The sequence below is a fragment of the Monodelphis domestica genome, chromosome 8, assembly GCF_027887165.1.
Source record: "Monodelphis domestica isolate mMonDom1 chromosome 8, mMonDom1.pri, whole genome shotgun sequence".
Taxonomy (NCBI): domain Eukaryota; kingdom Metazoa; phylum Chordata; class Mammalia; order Didelphimorphia; family Didelphidae; genus Monodelphis; species Monodelphis domestica.
The window spans coordinates 159,257,016-159,264,684 of NC_077234.1; the positions used below are offsets into that span (position 1 = coordinate 159,257,016).

General features: G+C 37.0%; 1 non-coding gene across 1 annotated transcript; it reads right to left on the reverse strand.

Annotated features, from left to right (window-relative positions):
* Positions 1–346: 346 nt before the first annotated feature.
* TRNAF-GAA (transfer RNA phenylalanine (anticodon GAA)) lies at positions 347–419 on the reverse strand. Its single transcript has one exon. It is a non-coding gene; the product is annotated as a tRNA-Phe (tRNA).
* Between the last annotated feature and the right edge of the window lie 7,250 nt (positions 420–7,669).

The window sequence follows — 7,669 nt, forward strand, 5'->3', positions numbered from 1 at the left end:
TTCTGAGTGGATTTAAGGTCCACCGTGTCAGCCCTGCGGTCGGTTTGAGGTCCTAGGACTCACCTGCAAACTAGCCAGGAAACAAATTAACTCCGCGTGTGTAACAAACCGCTAAAGGCAAGGGAAAGCGACAAAGTGGAGAAAAGACCCGACTTCATCTGGGGAAAGCGGAGGAGAGATAAAATTAACGGTGCTTCCGGGTTGCATTTTATCCGACGTCCCGGTGGCACCCCAAAGCAGTTTATTGTAGTCCCTAACTCCTAACCGCAGTATCAATTAAGAGAGAGAGAGATCGAGGAAGGTTGCTGCTCAAGAATTACATTTAGATAGGAAACCCAAAATCTTCTGCCGAAACCCGGGATCGAACCAGGGACCTTTAGATCTTCAGTCTAACGCTCTCCCAACTGAGCTATTTCGGCGACCGCGAAAGTTGGCTTACAGTTACTCAATATATTACCCTTTAACCCCTTTGTCTTGCTTCTGTAATCAGTTTTTCTAATTCTTCGTTTGGTATAATAAACAATATTTCTTTTCCATAATCTCAAAAGGCGATGCTAAAAATCTTACAGTATAGTTGTCAAACTCATTTGTATGTATACACTATCTACCGCTTTATAATGCTTGAGGTTGTTGTTAGTTATTATTTTAACTACACATTTACCTTTATTAATCTGATCATTATTACGGTAATAGCTTACATTTCTATAATTTCTTATTTTTTTAAAGGCTTTTTACAATTTCCTAAGTGCTCCAAACCCTGCTATAGATTAACTTAAATCTCAGACCCCAACGCTTGAAAACATTAGAAGTTCATACAGTCAGTCTTTGCTAATAAGGAGCTTCTCTAATGCAAGAGACAATATAAAAAAAAAAACAATAACTATGTTCAAAAAGAATATATACAGTATAAACTGCAGATACTATAGAGAAAAAAGGCCCTAGTATTAAAGGAGACTGATTGGGGAAGTCTTCATGCAGAAAACGCTCTTTCAGCTATGCCTTGAAAGAAGCAAAGACCAGGAGATGGAATGAGGACTTAGAGAATTCCAGGCATGGGGTCAGTGAAAGTCCCCTTCGGAAGGAGGGACATGTCGTTTTGGTTCCAGGTGTACAAAGGAGGCCAGTGTCACTGGATCCCAGATTAAAGGAGAGAAGAGTGAGATGTAGGAAGACTGTAAAGGTGGAAGGAGCTAGGTTTTGAAGGGCTTGGGACTAAAATTTGATACTGGAGGTAATAGGGAGCCATTATTATAGAGAGGTGGCATGGTTAGGCAGCTTGGAGTTGAACTCGTTCAACAATGGGTCAAAAGGAGGAAAATAGGGAAGTATAAATCCGGAAAGAACTGTGGAATTGAAGGATTGGAGGCTATAGACAAGATAAAGAACAGAGTTTGGGATGAGAAAGCAGAACTAGATATGAAGTGATAGATTTTGATCAGAAAAGGGAATTTCATAGTTTAAGAACAGAACTATAAAAGTTGTAGTTAATAATGAGATCAATAGGGATAGCCAGGTGGCTCTATGGATAGAGAGCCAAACCTAGAGGCAGGAGGTCCTGAGTTCAAATGTGAATTCAATTATTTCCTCCCTGTGTGATCCTGATGAGTAAGTCTCTCAACCCCAGTTGCCTAGCCCTCACTGCTCTTCTGCCTTGGGCTTATTCTAAGACAGAAAGTAAGAGTTTTTTAACTGAAGTTCCCTAGTATCAGGGTAAGAATTAAGAAGGAGACTATGGACCAGGCACTGAACTCATTGAGGAGAGAAAATAAGTTACCAGAATGATGAATACCAAATATGAATATTACTATATTTTAAGAAATAACAAATATGACAAATTCCAAGAAACATGGAGAGATCTACATGAACTAATGCAGAGAGAAGGAAGCAGAGCTGAGAAAATAATGTATAAAATGACTGTGACAAAGTAAATAGAAAGAATTTTTAAAAAACAACCTAAAATGAATATTGCAAATTACAAAGAATAAATATGATTGCAACAAGTTATGAGAAAACATCCCCAGCTCACCCCTTTGCAGAGATGGGAGAACCAAGAATATGGTACCATGTACCAATGATTCAAATTTTGTTGATGCTTTTATCAGGTAGGCAGATTTTTTTCTTCTTTTTGGTCTCCAAAAAATATTATTTGGTACATGGAATGGCTCTTTGGGAGGGAGAAGGAATACTGGCAAGAAATGTAGTGATGTAAAAGGGCAGACATCAAGGAAATTATTTTTAGAAAATATTATAATCGAGTGAATCTCAAAAGTGGAGAGGTTACTGCGAGGCGGGGATAGGGAAAGAGCCTGGAAATGGCAAAAGAAAACATAGAATATTTCAACTCCTTCTTGACCAATGAGTTACCAAATATAATTTCACCAATATATAGTATGTTCAATAATTATTTATAGAGTGGAATGGAAATTAATAAAACTGAATGAAAGAGAACTGAATTTGGAGGTAAATGACAGGTTTTGATCCCTGCCTCTCCTGACTATTTAACTTGGGACAAATGGCAAAACCTTCCTGAGCCTCAACTGCCTCATCTGTAAAATAAAGAGTTGGAGTAGATGAAGTCTTAAGTTGCTTCCAGCTCTCGTAATAATAACTGACATTTTATATGACGCTTTCAAGTTTACAAAGCATTTTACATCTCATAAGAAATTTACAATAACCCTATGAGATATCATAATAGCCTTTTTGGTAAACTCAGTTTGTAACTCAGGGTTAAATGTCATGTTCTAAGTCTATGATCCCATGTACTATTTGTTCTTAAACTAAAAAAGAAAAATCCTCATGACTCTTAGTTTAAGTATAGTTCTTGGTCATTTAGTAATCTGAGGGTCCTGGCAACCGCATTTGAAATCACCAGTTTTAGATGACCATTTCTACTGACAAGAATTCATGAGAAAACATCAGTCAAAACTTTACAAACTTTAAAGCACTATGTAAATGTCAGCTGATACTGTTGTACAGGAAAGAATCAATTGGTTTATTTATTGAATGTATATCCTGTGACAAACACAATTCTTTTGTGTTAGCCTTCTTTTGTTGTTTGTCATTTCTATTACTCCTTAGAAGTTATGTGGAAGCATAACATCAGCTAGGTGGTACAGTGGATAAAGTGCCATGCTTAGAGTCAGAAGACCTGACTTCAAATTCAGCCTCAGATACTAGCTGTATGACCCTGGACAAGTCACTTAATCCTGTTTTCATCAGTTTCCTTACCTATAAAATAAGTTGCATAAGAAAATGGCCAATCATTCCAGTTTCTTTGCCAAAGGAAGTCATAAAAGGACAGGACTGAACAACAAAATTACTACTTAAATTTTCTTGTGTTTGTGTCTCCTTTCACTCAGTTAAACTATAAACTCACTGAAGGCAAAAATGATATTTTATATGTTTGCATTCTTTAGGACATTGTCTTATATATAATAAATCAACACTGATTGAAAAATATTTATTGATTGAAGACAAAATATGCTCCCCAATAAGAAAGGGTCAAAATGCAAACAGTTGAGACTAAAAAAGAGAATTTCAGAAGGTCTATCCCACTAATTTATGTGGATCAGTATAGGATCTTATGAGGAGAAGAGAAAGCAAGCCCTGAAAAAAGAGATAAGACAGAGTCAGACTGAGACAGAGGGGTGGTGGAAAAACTGTTAAGAGGTTATTGCAAGTGGCACCTAGGCAGCACAATGGATAGAGTGCCAAGCCTCCTGGAGCCCAGAGGATCTGGGTTCAAATGTGGCCTCAGACACTTCCTAACTGCATGCTTTTGTGCAAGTCACTTAAACTGTACTGTTTTTCTGTCTTAGAATTGATTTTAAGACAGAGGGTAAAGATAGGATTAGAGAGAGAGAGAGGCTTTTTCTATTGCAATAATCCAAGTAGAAATCAACTAAATAGTAACTTGGAAGATAGATAGGTTGATAACATTCCTTTGTGTTGTTTGTACATCTTTGTGCAAATGAAGTTTGACGAAATGGCAGCAATCTGTCATCTTTACTAATAAAGTCAAGACCTCTCACCTAATCGTAGACTTATCATTTCATAGATAATTTCAGTGTTTGAAATTTTTCCTTGCATGCTTTTTCAATATTGCCAGCCTCATGTATAATTCCCAATTCGAATGAAATAACATATCTACTTTTCATTTTATTTAATTTTTTAAAATTTATTTGGTTGTTTATAAGAAATCAAATCATTCCCCAATTGACAAATGGTCAAGGGATGTGAATAGGCAGTTTTCAGATGAAGAAATCAAAAATATAAATAATAATATGAAAAAATGTTCTAAATCCCTCCTGATTAAAGAAATGCAAATCAAAATAATAACTCTGAGGTACCACCTTACAGCAGATTGGCCAATATGACAGTAAAGGAGAATAAGAAATGTTAGAGGGAATGTGGCAAAGTTGGGACACTAATGAATTGCTAGTGGAGTTGTGAAATGATCTAACCATTTTACAGGACAATTTGGAATCATTCCCAAAGGGCTTTAAAAGAATGCATGATTCACAGATAAACCCAGGTTCAAATCCAGTTTTAGATACTACCATTATACTCTGGGCATGCCACTTAAACTGGTTTGCCTCCGTTTCCTCATCTTTAAAATTATGATGATAAGAATAGCACCTCCTTCCCTAGGGTTATCATGAGGATTAAATGAGAAAATAACCAACACTGAAATAACTTTCTCAGATAACATAGTCACTCAGAAACAGGCCTTACTCCAGGTCTTCTTGACTCAGGTCAGCTTTCTCTTCTATGTAATAAATTGCCAAAAGGAGCTAAATTTTTTCCTTTAATACCTTTCTTTAAGACTGTCTGCCCTTTGATCCAGGCATAGCACTGCTGGGTTTGTACCCCAAAGAGATAATAAGGAAAAAGACTTGTACAAGAATATTCATAGCTGCGCTCTTTGTGGTGGCAAAAAACTGGAAAATGAGGGGATGCCCTTCAATTGGGGAATGGCTGAACCAATTGTAGTATATGTTGGTGATGGAATACTATTGTGCTAAAAGGAATAATAAAGTGGAGGAATTCCATGGAGACTGGAACAACCTCCAGGAAGTGATGCAGAGTGAGAGGAGCAGAACCAGGACAACATTGTACACAGAGACTGATACATTGTGGCACAATCGAATGTAATGGGCTTCTCTACTAGCAGCAATGCAATGATACAGGACAATTCTGAGTGACTTATGAGAAAGAACACTATCCACATCCAGAGGAAGAACTGTGGGAGTGGAAACAGAAGAAAAACAACTGCTTGATCACATGGGTCGGTGAGGCTAAGACTGGGAAAGTAGACTCTAAACGATTACTCTAGTACAAATATTAATAATATGGAAATGGGTCTTGATCAAGGACACATATTAAATCCAGTGGAATTGTGCATCAGATACAGGAAGGGGATGAGGAAGGGAAGGGAAAGAACATGAATCTTATAACCATGGAAAAATATTCTAAATCATCTAATTAAATTTAAAAAAAAAAAGAATGCATGATTCAGTAATACCACTACTGGGTTTATATCCCAAAGAGATTTTTTAAAACTGGGCAAGGACCTGTTCAAAAATATTTATAGCTATGCTTTTTGTAGTGGCAAAAAATTGGAAAATGAGAGGATGCCTTCAATTGGGGGATGATTGAACAAATTGTGGTCTATGATGATGATGGAATACTATTGTGCTATAAGCAATTATGAATTGATGGATTTCTTTAGGAACTGAAAAGACCAAAATGAACACACAGCACAGTGAAATGAACAGAACCAGCAGAACATCGTACACAGAGACTTTAACATTGTGGGATGATCAAATGGACTTTGCTACTAGTAGCAATGCAGAGATCCAGGAAAATTCAGTGGGACTTTTGGGAAAGAATGCTATCCACATTCAGAGAAAGAACTGGGGGAGTAGAAATCCAGAAGAAAACATGTGATTTATCATTTGTTTATATGTGTATTGTTACAGACAAAAGAGTGGTTGCCATAAACTGTGACCGTGAAAATATGGTTTCAAGGCTTTGAATTGCCAAAACTGTAAGATAAGTTTTATTGTCTTGATTTTATGTTAAAAATAAAGTGGTCGCCATGGGAAAAATTCCCAAATATGAAATACCCAAGTCAGCTGGGTTTTATGGAGATTTTAATTAATACAAATAAAGGAATTAAGAAAAAGGAGAGAGAATACCTGAGCGTTAAGAGAGAGACTAGTCAGTCTTTTATCAACTCACCACAAGATTTGTCCCAAGCTGTAAAATTGAGATTTGAACTCTGGACTTCAATCCCCACAAGCCCTTGCTCCACTTCCCCAAAATGCTTTGTAATCCCACGGAATTCTGAGGTGGGCGAGATCGAGAAGGTATTTAAGCTGATTACAAAGGCTTTTGGTCGTTCTTGGACTTCCGTTTTGGGACAGACGTGACTCTTTCCATAATGTAAGTGAGGTCTTGTCTAGGCCTCTGGCCTAGGCACATGTTTTTTCTTACTTGTATATTCTTAAATTTTCAACCTTTAATAAACCTCATAAAATATAATACTCCTTGCAGAGAGAAACTAATTTCTACCTGCCTCAGTCTCACCTAAATTTTAATCTTTACAAAGCAAGATTCTAGTGTTCAGAGAGACCCTCCAGTTCAGCTCTTGAGCTCCACTTGAGCTTCCAAGGCTAAATCCCCTTTCAGCCACGGAGACAGAGACCAGCCTCCAATTCAGCTCCATAGCTGAATTCCCATTCAGAGGCCTTCTGGACTTCTTTTAAAGAGAATTTTCTCCTATGTCACCTCCCCTAAGTTTTCACATCTACCAATCACAGTAGACGTTTTCACAGGACTGACCATTCTTAATTCACACCTGAGTAGACTAAACTTTTGAGTAATTCACACCTGAGTAGACTAAAACATCACACCTCTTGCTAAGCTTGCTTGAACTTTTAGTGATTAATTTGACCTTTATAGGTACTAAGCACCTTTTTTGTATTAGATCTAAAAATAGACCCAGCTTAAGGGTTTTAGCTTTACTTTAAGTATGGGTTAAGTACTTTTCATTGTTCAGTAAGGAGTTTACAATTTTATCTTCCTCTAAAGTATGCTTAAGTATGGGTGGAGTAATGTTAGAGTTCTCACATTCCTGATCAAATATCTTCATTGTTTAAAATGGGGAATGGTCTTAACCAAATGTTCTAAGGTAGAGTCTGAGAATTTTTTAAGATTCACAAGTCTGATAGATTTTAAGATTCACAGTATGTGATTTGGGGTTTTGGTTTTAAAGGTTTACTCTTTAACAAAAATGAATAATATGGAAATGGGCTTGAGAGATTGATATGAAACCCAGTGGAATTCTTTGTCATCTCTGGGAAGGGGGGGGAGAAAACATAATCATATACCTATAGGAAAAATTAAAAAATTAAAAATATGTTCATTACATTAATGTTCCCAGGTGTCTTCACCCTCCCTTCCCTCCCCACACTAAAAAAGGCAACATTTGACCCCAAAAAATTAACTATTATAACAATGAGTACTTGTGCACCCTGCCTGGAATCTTCATCATGGCCAGGATCCTTTGTTTTCTTGTGTGGACTCTGATCACTAGGACACAGTACTTTCAAGTTCCTGCCTTTGGTTGGGTGATGTTTGTTGCAGTATTTTACTGGGTCCTCAC